Here is a 16,147-nt window from a genome sequence, read left to right as displayed (position 1 = left end):
TGTTAAAGGAGAAAAAACCAACAGATGGAGTGCCGTTACACTGCGTATAGCTTTAAGGGGATTTGACATACTACAGCTTCCCTGTGAGAAGACCCTTAAAAAACGAGCCAATAAATTTTCAACTGAACCAGGAATTGATCAGAGATACATAGCTCGAGAAGAATTGAAATACCAAGAATACCAAATGGAGAAACAACGAAAAGGTGAAAGAAAACCTCTCGGAAAAGGTGTTATGATATTTGATGAAACAAAAGTCATTGACAAAATTATCTGGAACTCCAAGTCTAATGAGTTTATCGGTTACGCCATGCCCAGGGAAGAATTTAATGATTTAAATGATGTTTTTGAACCGCAGTCTGCCAACTCTCCAAAGCCCACTCAGTATATCCTACAATTTATTGGAGAGATCTCTCTTCCGATTGCCATTTTATAGGCCCGTACTTTTCGTCACCGGCTACGTTCCAACAACATTTTGTAGCTGATGCTTTATTTAAAACCTTGGAAATATTTCACGCATATTCTTTTGAAACAATATGTTTAGTTTGCGACGGTGCAAGTGAAAACTTCACTCTAATCAAGGGCACTATGGCTTGTAGTGGTGCTTTTCCAACTGATCCTGAAAATTTGCATATTCATCCGAGTTTTGAAAATCCATTCTCCAAAGGTCAGAGAATTCACAGGGTAATATGTCCCACGCACCAACTAATAAACATGGTCCAAGATCTATTTTCTTCAAAACCTACAGGCTCGAAACAATTTGAAAGAAACGGTGTGGAACATGGAAGGGCGGATATTCAAGGTATGAAACGAAGAGAAGAAGCGAGAGCGAACAGAAAAGAGACCAGATTCGTGCCAGGTCTATTAACAAGCTATATAATTAGAGATTCATGGACAAGGCTTAATGTGATTCCAAGCAAAATATTTCAACAAGAGCCCGTCTTGTCTGAGTTAGCTTGCTTCTTTAAAGGCGAGGGACCAGTAGGAACTGAAAAACAAGAGGCCAGTGCTGAATTGACGTATAATTACCTAAGGGCAATAAATCAAATATTCGAGCGAGGAATGTTGTCTAAAGAGAAGATTTCGGCCGAAGATGGAACCTGCATTCAATCAATTAAACTTGGGTTTGATTATTTTAGAGTGTGGGTTAAAGAAGTATTAAATGATCCAGATGTCAACTTGACTTCCGCTCTGCAGACAAAGTTCCTAAGCTGGCAAACGTGGGACTTGCTGCGCATATGTGTATTCGGAATGATAGATTTATCTGAAGACTTTCTTTCACAATTTCCAGATTACTTTTTATCTCCATTGCGTATCAATGGAAGCTCAGTTGAAAGCCTCTTTTCGCAAGTAAAATACGCCACTGGAAGTAAAGTCGGTGGTATAAACTACGCTACTGGCGTGCAATCTGTGTTAGTTAAAGCAAACATTCACGGGCACAACTCTAGCAACAAAGATATAAGAGATACACATTTGTACATTAGAGAAACAAATATTTAGTTATGAATTTCGTATAAAAAAAAATTATATATTTGTACTGATGCCACCGTTGGTTTAGATGTATTTCAAATTTTTGCATATAGTGTTCGGTTTATCAAATGAAAAATTAAAAACATTGTATTTCCTCCTAAATAATATTTTTTTATTTCAAATAACAATTCTCATTAATAATGGCACTTCAATATCAGCTTTATTAATATTGGTATTATTTATCACATTAAGGTAAATCAGGTAACTTTGTAATATATTTTAGGATAATTTAAATACTTTGCGGGAACTTTTATACAAATAATTTAATTTTTAGGAATTCCAAATCACTAAATAATCACATTCTTTTCTCAAAAAGAATTATAGCTCTTTCTTCTTTTAACTCTGTCACTTCTCCTTAGCGGTGCTTTTGATTTGTAAACTTCCACGTTTATTGTTTTATATGGGATCAAATTATTAGAAATATTTTCTAGGCTTTGCACAGATTGCATTTGGTTCATCACGTTTTCTGTTTTTTTAGTATTCTTAATCTTCACACTTTCCTTGGAGGGTATAGGCTCTACTTCTTGAGCACTATCTGAGAGTAATGGACTTTCTTCACTTAAAATTGGCTTAACAAACCTTTTTTCACTACCACAATTTTTGGTATTTAATTTCTTGGTAATTTTACAATTTTCTTGGTGGTGATAGGCTCTACTACTTTGGCACTTTTTGAGGGTAACGGACTCTCTTCGCTTAAAATGGTCTTAACCCTTTTTCCACTATTTATTTTCTTGACTAATTTCTTATTTCGTGAAACAGCCGCATATAGTTTATCTCTTAAGGTCTGCCCACCCCTACCAATGTCAAGTTTCTCTTTGGAGATTCTATCTTTATAACCATCGATAAATTCTTGAATCCTCGCATTAACCATTTTTCGGACCCAGACACTGAAAAAGTCTTTAACTACATCATCTCCTGGTAAGCAATTCGTGGGAAGAGCTCGACAATACAAGATCCATAATGTTGGCAAATATTTAGCTATAGCTTCTTTGCATGACTAAAAAAAATAAGGAAAACAAAAAATTATTAAAAAATATAAAATTATGCTATTCTAATAACCAAAACAAATACCTTAATCATGTTTGATGAATTTTTCTCAAGACCTTCATCCGAAGCGTATTTTCTTGTAATATTTATGACTGCACGTATAAATGGGATAAATTCCTTTTTGGGAAACATCATTCCTCCTTTTCTTCCGTAATCCCTTATTTGTAGACAAATGGATAAACTGGTTTTTTTTCTTTAGTTTGGCAAATTTTCTTGACCATGTTGTAGATATTTCTTTCTCTGATCTTTTGTTTCAGCGTATAATTGTAGCACTCCTTTAACCGTTTTGTTACATTTTTAATTTGTCCAATGGCTCCACCAGATATGCGATACAAGGCTTGCTCGGGTTCTTTTGCCTTAAAATTACCATTTAATGACGTATATTGTTCAACTTGTAGTAATTGTTGGTCTACTTCTGTTGAATATTTTTCTATGGCATCAGCCTCAAGTTTGTCAAGTAATTTAGGGTCTATATCAAACTCGCCCACATCATCTTCAAAACTTTCAACTTGAGAGCCAAAGTCTACTTTAATTAAATCACTTGATTTCAATTTAAAAATTCCATAATCAAAAACCACTCTCATCAAGAAATTGAATATATTTTCAGCATCAGCTCGCGCAATATCAAAGGGGACTAGATTATCATCACTAACTATGTTATTTAAGAATTTCATTTTAATATCACCAGCTTGGTTTAAGTATTTAAGTCTGAAGGATACAATAGTTCCAAATGCTATTAGTGGTTTTTTGATTTATCATAGACTTTAACTATTGGTTTTGTAGTTTTAAAGGGGTTTGGTCTGTCTTTCAGCGTTTTTTTAATTCATTAGTATTTTGGTTAAAAACGTTAAATAGTTCTTGAACATAACCTTCGTGAAGTTTCTTGGCTTTTATTTCTTTAAATAAGGCAGACCTTTTGAAATGAATAGCACCTTCCTGAGACTCACATAAGTGTAATTCTTTGCTGATTTCATTCTCGAAGAATTGAGCGAAATTCATTATCCGAAAAACTAATATTTTAATCCACAAAGCTAAGCCTTTCACCAAAACAACAAGCGATATTGAACAGATGATAAAAACTACCAACTTCGATACACACGGCAAACGTTGAAAACACTTATTCGGCCGTAAGCCGAATGTTCGCGTCATCTGTTGAGAATAAAATTCCCAACTCATTGGTACTGTGGCTGAAATTAGATTCCGCTTCCGGCGGGCACGGAAATGCCGATCCTAGTACAAAAATTCTTCGATAGGGCTCGCATATACGTTACGGGAGCGCGACGCGGGAGAATTTGATCGGAGCATTACGGCAATGGGGGATTCTAACTTATAGGGAGCTTTATTATAAACTTATGGTACGAGTTATTAGTAAGTTTTTAAATTTCTTCAAATTTGTTTAGGATTTAGCTATATTATCCCTTTTAATTATGGACTTATCTACTTTTTCGCGTATTTTATCATCCTTCGCACAGTCCATAGGTGGTTTCTTCTAACTTAACTTATCGTATATACTATTCTCCACCACACTCCCCCCTTTTCGGCTTTCCGTTGCTATATGCAACGCGTTTTGAAATTTTTAATGTTTAGGCTTAGTTTCTCTTTTCGATTTGATAGTCGCCAGCCAGATTTCCCGCACGGTACTGATGAGTTCCAAATAGAACGAAACCGGTCTACCGTTGGAATTTCTGGCTATTTTATTTATTTTTAATTTAGTTTATTACTCGAAGATTTATTTGATCCGAGTTTCGCGTTGCTCGAAGACCTATCGGTACGAGTTATTAGTAAGTTTTAAATTTCTTCAAATTTGTTTAGGATTTAGCTATATTATCCCTTTTAATTATGGACTTATCTACTTTTTCGCGTATTTTAACAAAATATACCTCTCCTCGGAAGAATTGTCCCTAGTGGTATTAATTTCTCGAGACGTCCCTTAAAGATATCTCCGCAATTCAGAGTTATTTACTAAAAACGTAATCCCGGTGCAATCCCGCTCGGTATAAAATTAAAAAAAAATTATTGAGACGAAACAACCAAGTTTAATTTATTCAGAATAATATAAATTAAGTAGTTACAACAGCGAGTTAGACGTATTAAAACAATGCACAATTGAATTTAACCAAGAATGTATTGAGGTTACTAAGAATATTTGAGCATAGCATTAACCCCTGGTACCATCCTCGCAGCTTTTGTGGAGAAAGTTCGTCTGCATTTAGGGCACATTCAAGGTTATACCATATAGCAAACTTGAATGGGAAAGCAGACGAATTTAAGCTCTAAAGGCTGCGAGGATGGGAATCAGAATCCTGTAGTCCAATATTCTTAGTAACCTCAATACATTCTTGATTTAACCCTATTTACAGAACAAGTTTATCAGTTAAATATAATACGAAGCAAATTTTATTAAAAGAAATATCTACAGAGGGTATTTGTAATTTTACATTAAAATACTTAAATATTTAATTAAATATAAGATATATTTAATTAAATATAAGATTAATATAATTTATAAATATTTAATTAAATATAAGATTAATATAATTTATAAATATTTAATTAAATATAAGATTAATATAATTTATAAATATTTAATTAAATATAAGATTAATATAATTTATAAATATTTAATTAAATATAAGATTAATATAATTTATAAATATTTAATTAAATATAAGATTAATATAATTTATAAATATTTAATTAAATATAAGATTAATATAATTTATAAATATTTAATTAAATATAAGATTAATATAATTTATAAATATTTAATTAAATATAAGATTAATATAATTTATAAATATTTAATTAAATATAAGATTAATATAATTTATAAATATTTAATTAAATATAAGATTAATATAATTTATAAATATTTAATTAAATATAAGATTAATATAATTTATAAATATTTAATTAAATATAAGATTAATATAATTTATAAATATTTAATTAAATATAAGATTAATATAATTTATAAATATTTAATTAAATATAAGATTGATATAATTTATAAATATTTAATTAAATATAAGATTGATATAATTTATAAATATTTAAAATGATGTAGAATAAATAAAAAAACACCGTAGCTTAACAAGCGTCGGTGGCTCAGTGGTTAGAGTAAATCTCTTGCACGCAGCAGACCGCGTTCGATTCCCGGCCGGCGTCAATAAATCGCAAATTGATACTAAGACGAATGCCGTGAACAATTGGTGGAAACCCTGCCATTGGACGTTGAGAGGTTGCCATAACACTCAGAACCTGGTCCGTCCCATAAATCAACAAGAAGAAGTTGAAGAGAAAATGTCCGTAGAAACACAACAGACTCAACACCCACAACCGTCATAACACAAACACAACGTTCACACCCTACCCATTACAATAACGAAATATCCAATCAAACTGAATTAAAACTGTAACGAAAAAAACCATCCAAACCCAATCGCAAATTAATCCGTTAATTAAATAATCCGTTTTGCCAACCATTCGACAGTCCTAGCAACTGTGAACGCAGAGATTTCGAGAAACTGCGTACGGAATGATTAACCTTTGCACGGAAAATGCGAACGCGTTCGCAGGACAGACAAACACACAGACAGACAGACACGGTGATTGTATAACACCTCCTAGGGGACTTTGATAATGGCTTTGATTTTAATTGCTCACAAACATCATCCACAAAATAACGTGTGATGTAATTGCGCGTTAATATAGGACATCTAAAAAATGCTATGAAGATTTTTTGAGAAACACAAGATTACATTTAAATATAACTATTCCAGTTGTTTATTTTGTAATAAGATCAAGTGTATGACCTGTATTAGAAGCCACTGGTCTCTTTATCTTTAGAGTTCAAACATATTTGAAATAAATTAATTAAATATGATAAATAAATATACACACTTAAACAATCGTAGAATTAGACAAGCCTAAAATAATTTTTCTTTTGCAGGTAAACTCCAGAAACACCTAAACAATTTAAAATAACTAAACACATAGATAATGAGTGCTTGCTCGTATCGTCGTAGGCATACGTCGTAGCTAAGCCCCGCCTTGAAACAGTCGCCATGACATAAGTTTCACGTCACATAACACGAGGTTAAACGCCACACGATCCGGCGAAAGAATCACGTGACAACCATTGGCGCCTTAAGCCACGTTCACACTAAACATTTAGGAGACGTTTTAAAACGGTTTCAAAAGATCAAATTAAACATTTTCGCTGTCAACTATATTACAATAAATACATTCGGCACCAAAATTTGACAATTCCATCTTTCAAAACCGTTTTAGTGTGAACGCGGCTTTAATGTCATGGCCGACCTATACGCTTTACCATGGCAACGAACACAAGCCTAACCCAAGAGCAAGCTACGAATAGCTACTTAAAACCTAAAGTCACACAGTCCATTTTAATTTAGGACAAATACGTTTAAAGCCATGTTGTGAGCAAAGTGTTGCAGTTTAAAAAATTCTTATAAAGTACTAAAATGATTTTACACTGGGAGTCTGAGATATTTATACCAAAGCAATTTGAACATTATGTATGGATCTCAAAAAAGCTTCCACAGAATACAATATTAAATTATTTATCAATAAAAAATGGGAGTTTTTAGATCTTTATGCATAAATATTAATTTTGCAGTTAAAATTGGGGGTACACTAATTATTTAAATATGAGTCAACATCAATCATTAATTTGCTCAAGAAATAAAAGCCACATAGGGCTTGTCCTTTTTAAATGAGTTCAAATATGTTTAAAATGCAGATTTCTAATCCCAATAGAAATTGTTTCTTTTCAAATTCTCCTGAACATTACGCGAGAGAATGCCCCCAGAAAAATTACAAGATTTCAAAACGCAAACACACCACAGGGTGCCACAAGCGCAATCCCCGTCCAAAACAAGAGCGAGAGTGTTAAGCCTTAAAAGATAATTGAGTAAGGCCCCGCAAATGATGGATCTCATACTGTCCAACACACCAACCAGGCACAACTAGTTTAGCAATCTATTTTCCCCAGGGAAGAATTGCGGTTATGATAGATACCGGAGCCGCTTGCTGTTTCATGAGATAAGACACTGCCCAAAAGTATTATCCTGATCAATAGTTTAAATCCGCCTCGTTCGGAAATAATGTCCAAGCAAAAGGTCCGGTTGTCTTGCACCTCCAGTTACGTGACAGAGTAGGCCCGAACTAGATTTCCATTTTTATATAATAGAGCAATCCAAATTTGGGATGGTATTGGGATTAGACGTTTGCAAATCAGTACGAGCGATTTTATCGCTAGCAGATGGAATGATTTCACTCACCCTCCACGGACTGAACTGGAGTCTCCCTTTAATGAACCAGAAAGTACGCGCTAAACCAGGGACGGCCCCTGAACCGAACGCGAAGTTGCCACCTAACCCGCATTTAGATGATAACCCACAGTTAGAATTTCAAGAACTTATTGATAGGCACCCCACTGTAGTTACGAATAAACCGAGAAGAACACATTTATTGACGCTTAGCATAGATACAGGGTACAACCCCCAATTGCCAGCGCCCCTTATCACATTTCCCTAGCAAAACAGGATATCATAGATCAACATGTAAACAAAATGTTAGAAGACGGAATAATAAGAGAATCTGATCGTGGTTGGGCAAGCCCCGTTGTATTAGTACCCAAGAAAACCGGCGACACTCGTTTTTGCGTGGGTTAGCGCAAATTAAATAAAATCACCTCCCCGATGTCGACGATATTCTAGACGCAATAGACAACCCCTGTATATTACATCCCTAGACCTTCTGACTGGATTTTGGCAGATGGGAATGGAACCCCATTCGATCTGTAAAACTTCCTTTATAACAAACAGTGGAAAATATGAATTTATGGTAATGCCTTTTGGTCTGGTAGGGAGTCCCCCAACCTTCGCAAGTTCGCCGATTTAGTGGACCAAGTATTTCCCACTTAAGAAAGAAGCCGATTTCACACTAGCGTCTAAAGAGATGACATAAACACCGCCTCCCCTTCCGGGGAGAGACCTTTAGCAGACCTTGAATATGTTTTCACCCGTTTACAGGCAACAGATTGAAGTAAAACATCTCGGAAATATGGTAGGCCGATACGGTATCAAACCAGACTCCGATAAAGTGCACGCGCTTTACAATACCCGCACCCAAGTCGTGGGATGGTTTCGGAGATATATTAAATACTTCGCGGATACTGCCTACCCCCTCAATTCTCTCCGTGAAGAAAACACCCCTTGGATTTGGGAAGAAACCCAAGAAAGATCCTTCAACAAGCTTAAAGAATGTCTCAAGCAGCCCCCTATTTTAGCAGCCCCAAGTAAAGACGGAAATATCTATAATATTGTGACGCTTCCGTTACTGAATTAGGTTGCGTTTTAGTTCAAGAACAAGACGGACATCCCAGAGTTATTTATTATGCACGCAAAACCCTCTTACAAAATTATTCGTTTGATATAGTCTACCACCCCAGAAAGAAAAATAGGTTAGCAAACCCCTATTCTCGTAAAAATGTCGAAATGAAAGACGAAGAACAATCCAATGACCTCGAGGACGATACATTTTTAGTAGATGAAGCTTCCCCAAATTCAGATCCCGATAATATCCCGTTATATTTCGCCCTAGACTTAGCTAAAATTGGGTGAGACCCTCTCTTAGCTATCCAAATCGAACCATTGCCAGAATAAATTCCCATATCCATTTTAAATCACGAAGAAGGGGAAGAAAAACAAAAATTGCAACCCTGAGTTAGCTAATCTGTACCATGACCTCGATTTAATAGCCCAAAACCCAAGATTTGTTAAGTTAAACGGGTTAATTTATACAAAACCAACTGACGAAGTGACGAGGACTTTTACCCTAGACTAGTAGTTCCCCCAACCGCTAAAAATAACGTATTCGGAACATATCATGATGACCCATACGCGGGACATATGGGAATGGATAAAACATACCATAAAATGCAGACAAAATTATATTGGGATGGGATGAAAAAGGAAAGAGAGGATTACGTCAGAACTTGCGTCGTTTGTCAACGAACTAAAACCAAAAGACGTAAGAAAGCAGGCCTAATGATTAGATGTATTCTTCAAAAAGCATGGGAAATTATAGGTTTCGATTTTATTGGCCCCTTTCCCCCTTCCCCTTCCGGCCGCACCACGTTATTAGTTATGCTTGATTATTTCAGCAAAACGGTAGAACTAACCCCCCTAACTCGAGCAACCGCAGCTAACGTTGCCAAAGCATTTCTAGACTGCGTGGTTTGTAGATACGGTCTTCCCTTATGAATCAAATTAGATAATGGACCCAGTTTATTAGTAATGTATTCGAAGAAGACCATGAACTGATGGGAATCACCCATAGCTTCGCAAGTTTATACCTTCCACAGAGTTATGCCACAGAATGTAATAATCAAGTAGTCGGTCGTTTGTTAGCCATCTACATCGGAAATTATCACCGTAATTGGGATCAAAACCTCCCTCTATTAAGACTCGTGATGAATAGCAGCCCTAATAATGGCACCGGTTACACCCCCTTTTACGTGAGCTTTGGCAGTTAAGCGAGATTACCAGGTGACCCCTACCGTTTCAACTGGAAAAAAATATCAATGAACCCACCCCATTTACTAAAGAATTACAAGAGGCCTACAAACACGTTAAAATTAGAACATAGACGCCCCCTTACGCTCAATAGTAGAAGGAAAGTAAGGGCGAGACGCCAAACCCGGGTTCGGGTTTGGGTTCGGGATCGGGGTCCGGGATTTAAGGGGTGAAATGCTGGTAAAATCGTCGAAAAGTCAATGTATTTATGATATTTCTAGCGACGATTTGTTTTTTCGTATATCAACATATTGTGTTCAGGCCAGCTTGTTCATATATCTCCGCTTATCGCGAGTGACACTTGAACGTATATTTTATCACGTTTTATCGTACGGAATAAGTTGAAATGATGTAAAAAGTGATAACCTGGGAGATAGCGCGCGTGCGTGGATTACCCGGGGGACGCGGTTAATTTGAATTTCAGAGTGTTTTGACGTCATGGAATATTCGTTGTTAAAATGATGTAGAATGCAAATATTTTTAAACTTCATTTTAATATCATTGTAGTACGCTTGGCACTTGAACCTATCTCACGAGTATTTCTTAAAACGAATATCTCGATCGCGGTTTATCGTACGAAATAAGTTGAAATTATGTAAGTTGTATGATACTTGATAACCTAGGCGGGAAGTTAGTGTTCGCGCGCGCGTGCGCGGATTACCTGGGAGGCGCGGATTGCCCGGGGGCGCGGTTAATTTGAATTTAAAACATGGATTCCCTCTCCGAAATAATTCATGTAACCAAAATTGAACCGCAAGTTTTTTTCTTTTTAGGGGAATCTCTATGGGAGTTTAACATTACAATAAAGCTAATAGGTCCATTTTGGGGTACTTTTGGTCCGAAATGGGGTACATCGGGCCGAAAATGGTGACTTTGGTCGTTTTAAGGGTACTTTTGGTCTATTTTGTTCCATTTTTGGGTACATCAGAAAAGCAGTTGGAAAAACGAAGAGCCTTATTTTTTTTTACACCCATCCCCAAACTACAAATATTTATTGCTATAATTTATTTATCCCTTCCGTAGGTATAAAATAAGATAAAAACAACTTACCTATATTTTAATTACGCTAAATTAAAAATACTTAATTAATGTACTAAGTTACGTTTAAAAGAACCTTTTGTAACAATTCCAATATGTAAATATAGGTATAAGGATTGAAAAAATACTTAAAGTAAGTGGTTTTACTGATAAACTCTAAAGGAATTTAACTTTAAAGGGTATCTTAGATTATTGTTTTTAATTTTATTCAAGTTGAAAACGTATTAAGAGTCCTTCAAAGTACTATAAAAGGATTTTATTTACGAACTAAATTCATATTTTCTTCAAACTTTCAATTCGCTTTTATTACTATTTAAATACGGTAAAATATAATTCTTATACACAAATATAGCCAGAAAGATACTATAAAACACTAAAATTAAAATCAAATTAAATTTGTGTGGATAAGATTTGTAAATATCATTTTGAAACTAATAACTCTCACGCTTTATTTAAGTCTAGTCAATAAAAACAATAACCTATATTTTAAATACGGTAAAATATAAATACATTTCCGATGTGTAAATAGGTAGAATAACACTATGAAAAATTCCTTTTTCTACTTTTAATACGACAACACACAACTCTGATACGCAAATATATACAGAAAATATTAAAAAAATTTACTCTACGTTCGATACGTTCAAATACATTTCCGATACACAAATATAGATAAAGAAATACTATAAAATGTAAAAAGGTAGAAAAATACTACACATTAACCATTATGAACTTAAGCTTACAACATCCTTCACGTATAGAGCATAACATATATGTTCAGAGTTAACTTGTTTCCTCGTTATCTTTATCGCATGTGTTTTAAATGGCGTATGGAATAAGTTAAGAATGTTCTGAAATGGTGTATGTTTAAACCTCGTAGAATAAAGAGTAAAACATAAGTTCAGAGTCGGCTTGATTACTAAAGCGTATAACACAGAGACGTTTCCGGTGAAGCCACGTAGGAAGAAAAATACTACAACACTATACTCTACATTCAACACGTTAAAATATACTTCCGAAATGCCAATATAGGTAGTAAAATACTACAAAATCTCCATACTTTACCTTCAATACGTTAAATTACATTCCAATATGTAAATATAGGTAGTAAATACTACAAAAGCCTCTTTTCTTGGCGTTCAATATGTTAAAATAGATTTCTGAAATGCAAATGTAGGTAGTAATTACTACAAAAGCCTCTTACTCTACGTTCAATACGTTAAATTAATGATTTGCCTCCGATCGAATCGTTCATTTTTTCCTATTTATTTAAATATACGTATTTAAATTAGAATTGCTTCTAGTGTTCGGCAGTCGATTAATTTTTATCCAGAAATTTTCCGATTTATTTAAAAAACGTTGGTAAAAAGAATATCATTTTAACTTATTTAATTGTGTTTTTTACGCAACCAAGCATTTATTTGAATAAAAGTGGTATTTATTTAAATAACCAATAGTTAAATAAAAATTGTTAAATGTTTAAATAATCGAAAGTGAATAAGCCTATTTTTTAAATAAAACAAACAATTATTTAAATAAATACCACTTTCATTCAAATAAATGCTTGGTTGCGTAAAAAACACAATTAAATAAGTTAAAATGATATTCTTTTTACCAACGTTTTTTAAATAAATCGGAAAATTTGTGGATAATGAATAAACAATTCCGACCACTAATTGCTTCATTAAATTATGCATTTGTTCTTTAAACAATACCTAAATTTGAAATTATATAACATAAAAAAATAGTTTAAAAATAAAACTATATCAAGGTATTACACTCGGGTAAACAAAATTAGTTGCATTATGTTTTTATATTTCTTTCTTAATTACAATGATGCTTAAAAGCAAACCTCAAATCTATAAAACAAAGAGTGTTTTTAACAAGGGATAAATTTATTTTAATAGATGCTTTGGTGACATCTAACGGCGGCAATGGAAAATAATAAACAAAATACTAAAAGTATCATGTGTTATTAAAACTTTAATTGCTATATTATATTTATGGTATTTACTTGAACCCATTATGGTATTTGAAATAGCTTAATATATGAAGAAAGTAAACATATTTCTTAACACATAGAAAGCGTTATTATTTTTATAATTTATTAATTAACTATTAATATGGTTACATTATTTGCATAGGGTTCTAAGTTAAAAAGATTCAAGTACCTTTAAAGCCCACCAATACATAAATATAATATTTAGATGCATAATCTGATCGGTATTTATATTATCAATAAACACAAAAATACAAAACCTGATACATTAAATTATGCATTTGTACTTTAAACAATACCTGCATTTGAAATTATATAGCATAAAAAACCACAGCTTATAAATAAAATTACATTAAGGTTTTCAAATCAGTATTATTTGCATTGTGTTTTCTATTCTTCAATTGTGTTGAAATCCATACGGTAATAATTATCGAAACGCGATAATATTAAAAGTTCTGCAAAACTAATCCTTTATCGAAAAGTCATCTTAGTATTGTTGCTATTAGAGTATAAACAAAACGATAACCAAAACTAAATCCTATTCCACATTTTTCTTTCTTATGGTGAAGGACGAGGTTTTTCTTGTAGCATTTACGGATGGAGCTTCAAAAGAAATCTGGAAAATTCGTTCGCTATGTCATTTTCTGTTCAGCTGTAGAACGAATAATCGTAATCTTATCATTTCAGGGTAATTAAAGCAAATTTAAGCTGTACCACACGATCTTCGCTCCGATAAACGAAGGTATGCTCTATCCAAATGCATACAGTTGGAAATTAAATTAAAAAAAAATTAGATACGCAGACAGAATAATATAGGCACGCTGCTTAAATTGTTTATACTATTTGATAAAAAGTACACTGGTTGTTTGCGAAAACATCTGCCACCTTTAATTACTATAAATATTATTTATTAAACAGATATTAAAAACATTATTATTTATTTTAATTTTCTAGTCAGAACTGTTTTATATACAACTTACTTATCTCTTAATCATAGTTTCGTACCTTTGGAAAAATTATAAATATTGTAAATTTGTGCAGAAATTATCTCCAAATGGCTATGGACAGAATATTTTACCCGACGAGGAATTGTACACTAACTCATATACAAATTAAGACGTTAAACCAAATCAAAATTTGTAAAATATTGTAAATATTTTAAGTCAATAAAGAAATTAAGAAATGTTTTAAAAAATAAGATCTCTTGTATTTTCTACAATAGTCACCTTTTATTTCTATAAATATTTCAATATTGATATTTATATATATTATTTTTATTTTATTATTAAATCGCACACTTTTTACAGGACTTAAGCTAGTCAATGGTATACAACATTACAAAAAGTTCTAATGGTACTGATTCACGATGTCAATTATTCTAGATAACTGAGAGACTGTTTAAACTAGTTCGCGTGTTTTACTTTATCTTTCAATTTCTCTGCTCTCTTCCACCTATCTGGCAATATTTTCAATCCCATTATATCTGTTTTTACATCTTCAACTTTATTTCTCAGTACAATTTCTCGTTGATTAGCTTCTTCTAACTTTAATTTGCACTCTTCTATATGATTTTCCATTTCTTCCAAATGCTTTCTTATTTATTGCACATCTAGCCACTTCTCATTGTACTTTTCCACTATTTCACTCGCTTCTTCAAATGTATTGAAATGCATACGGTTATAATTAACAAAACATAAATAAAAAGTTCAGAAATGCTAATATTTAAGTCGTCCGAAGACTTTTCACTGTTATTATGGTTGCTTTTTCAGTAAAAACGACACTATGACGCGTAAACGTTCGGTTTCTACGTTTATATGGTTTATAGTAATACGACGATTCAGTTCTGATTTAAACAATGGACACGATTAAAGCTTACATTTATAGATTTTTGAAAGTAGAATTTTCTTATCAGGGAGATAAGCACATTGACATAATCAAAGATAATAAAAACTTTCAGGGGAGCCCACCGCGCTCCGCTCAGACCCACTAGCGGTAACTTTTATCTCCGCGCCGCACCCTGGGGTAATCCGCGATTGGGTCAAATACCAATTTTATTCAAATAAATGCTTGGTTGCGTAAAAAACACAATTAAATAAGTTAAAATGATATTCTTTTTACCAACGTTTTTTAAATAAATCGGAAAATTTCTGGATAAAAATTAATCGACTGCCGAACACTAGAAGCAATTCTAATTTAAATACGTATATTTAAATAAATAGGAAAAAATGAACGATTCGATCGGAGGCATATCATTAATTTAACGTATTGAACGTAGAGTAAGAGGCTTTTGTAGTAATTACTACCTATATTTGCATTTCAGAAATCTATTTTAACATATTGAACGCCAAGAAAAGAGGCTTTTGTAGTATTTACTACCTATATTTGCTTTTCAGAAATCTATTTTAACATATTGAACGCCAAGAAAAGAGGCTTTTGTAGTATTTACTACCTATATTTGCATTTCAGAAATCTATTTTAACATATAGAACGCCAAGAAAAGAGGCTTTTGTAGTATATTTCCTCCTATATTTACATATTGGAATGTAATTTAACGTATTGAAGGTAGAGTATAGATATTTTGTAGTATTTACTAACTACATTTGCATTTCAGAAATCTATTTTAACATATTGAACGCCAAGAAAAGAGGCTTTTGTAGTATTTTTCCTCCTATATTTACATATTGGAATGTAATTTAACGTATTGAAGGTAAAGTATAGAGATTTTGTAGTATTTTACTACCTATATTGGCATTAGGGAAGTATATTTTAACGTGTTGAATGTAGAGTATAGAGTGTTGTAGTATTTTTCTTCCTACGTGACAACACCGGAAACGTCTCTGTGTTATTCGCTTTAGTAATCAAGCCGACTCTGAACTTATGTTTTACTCTTTATTCTACGAGGTTTAAACATACACCATTTCAGTACATT

This window comes from Leiobunum rupestre, chromosome 6 (genome assembly GCF_980474605.1).
Source record: "Leiobunum rupestre chromosome 6, qqLeiRupe1.1.hap1, whole genome shotgun sequence".
NCBI classification, from domain to species: domain Eukaryota; kingdom Metazoa; phylum Arthropoda; class Arachnida; order Opiliones; family Sclerosomatidae; genus Leiobunum; species Leiobunum rupestre.
The sequence above is the reverse complement of the archived record's forward strand: the minus strand, read 5'-3'. Positions refer to the sequence as shown.